At 46.1% G+C, this 1,837-nt stretch overlaps 1 protein-coding gene across 1 annotated transcript in view; it reads right to left on the reverse strand.

The window, feature by feature from the left end:
- The window catches only part of VPS13A (vacuolar protein sorting 13 homolog A (S. cerevisiae)), a 158,762-nt gene that overhangs the window by 151,745 nt on the left and 5,180 nt on the right, over nt 1-1,837 (reverse strand). The gene's annotated exons all lie outside the window — the stretch shown is intronic.

The following is a 1,837-nucleotide window of genomic DNA, read 5'->3' on the forward strand; positions in this document are numbered from 1 at the left end:
CAGCTGCCTGGCTGCTGGCCGCCATCTTGGCTGACAGTTAATTTGCATAAGGATATGCTGATTAGCCAATGGGAAGGGTAGCGGTCGTACGCCAATTACCATGTTTCTCTTTTATTAGTGTAGATGGGCATAATATTTCAGTTTTGTGAAATAAAGAGTTCTAAAGATAGATGGTGGTGATGGTTATATAATAATGTGAATATACTCAATGCCAGTGCACTATACTAGTAGACTTAAAAATCATGAATTAAGATGACAGTCTATGTTTTATCTTAGCACATTTTTTGAAAGGGGGAGAGGGTAAAAAGAAATACTTTCTCAGGCACAAAAACTAATGGAATTTTTGCTAGTAGACCTCCCTTACAAGTGTTAAAAGTTTTCAGGTTAAACAAAAAATGACATAGGTCAGAAACTCTGATCCATAAGAACATGAGAAAAGAAATAAATTAAGCCTTTTGTTTTCCTTATTCTGAATAATCTAATGAAAATTGTTTAAAACAGTAATAGCATCAGTGCACTGAGTACAGCTTATGAATAAGTGAAATAAATGACAGCAACATTATAATGGACAGAAGGAATAGATTGGGTTACTCTATCATAAGGTAACTCCACTATTTGTGAGGCAGTATAGTGTTATTAAAAGGGGAATTAGGAGGAACCAAGATGGCAGCATAGGTAAAAACATGTACTTGCTGCCTCTCACAACCACATCAAAACTACAACGAAAAGACAAATCATTGGTCATCCAAAACCATGGGAAAGCTGGCTGAGTGGAAGTTTCACAACTAGAAGGAACAAAAAAAAGCGCACTGAGACTGATAGGAGGTGCGGAGGTGCGGAAGTGCAGAGGCACGCGAGAAACGGGCTGGCAACTGGGTGCAATGTGGTTGTTTTTTTCAATCAGAAGGGAGATACAATCTCCCGATTGCTCTGAACTCCAGTTCCAGGCAAGACTCTGGGGACCCAGTCATATGGGGAGAGGCTGGACTGTCTGGCAACAGGCTGGAACACGAGGGCAGCTTTCTCTCAGAGGTGCCCACAGTGATCATTGTTCCTGTGCGGGGGCACAGATCGCGGAGATGCGGGGACCTCTCCAATGCAGGGCTGACTGGCAGCCATTGCTGTTTGCTCTGCCCTGGTGATTCCCAGAGATCTCGCCCCACCCAATTTATAACCCCCCCAAGCTGTGATGAGAGACTTTTGTATATGAATGGCCCATCCTTTCGCAGCATAAAACCTAACAAAGTGCAGCTGGGTCAGAAAGCTCCAAAGCTTCCAAAAGAAGGCCCAAGGCTCAGCAGCAGCAACTGGCCTTGCTTCACAGCTGGGCTTCATCTGGGCACTTCCAAACCCCAAACAAAGAGGAGGAATCTGCAGATCTCTCTGTTGTTCCTGCTGGGTGGTCTCAGGCAGTGGCTGACTTAGCACCTCCTTGGAGATCCAAGAGCCAGTGTACCCAGTGGTCAGTGTGAGACCATCCAGATTACAACTCCTCAGATCCATAAGGGACACACTCAAGGGGCAGACTCAGTGAGCACCAAAGCCCCACTGAAGCAAGTCCTGCCCCAGAAGGGTGTCTCCAGCTCAGCAGTTCTTCCATTGTAGACACAGCTGGTCCTCACAGCCAATTGGCCTGGAGGTCAATTCCTCCCAGTGATACCAACAGCAATCAAGGCTTAACTACAACAGGACTGTGCACCCAGCCCACAAAGGGGTGCACCAAGAGTGCCCACCTCAGGTGATTGTGGAGGCTGAGCCACTGGCCCTATAGGACACCTACACATAAGGCCACTCCATCAACACAGGGAAGCAGCCAAAATGCGGAGACAAAGAAACA

This window comes from Myotis brandtii, unplaced genomic scaffold, assembly GCF_000412655.1.
Source record: "Myotis brandtii unplaced genomic scaffold, ASM41265v1 scaffold266, whole genome shotgun sequence".
Lineage (NCBI taxonomy): Eukaryota > Metazoa > Chordata > Mammalia > Chiroptera > Vespertilionidae > Myotis > Myotis brandtii.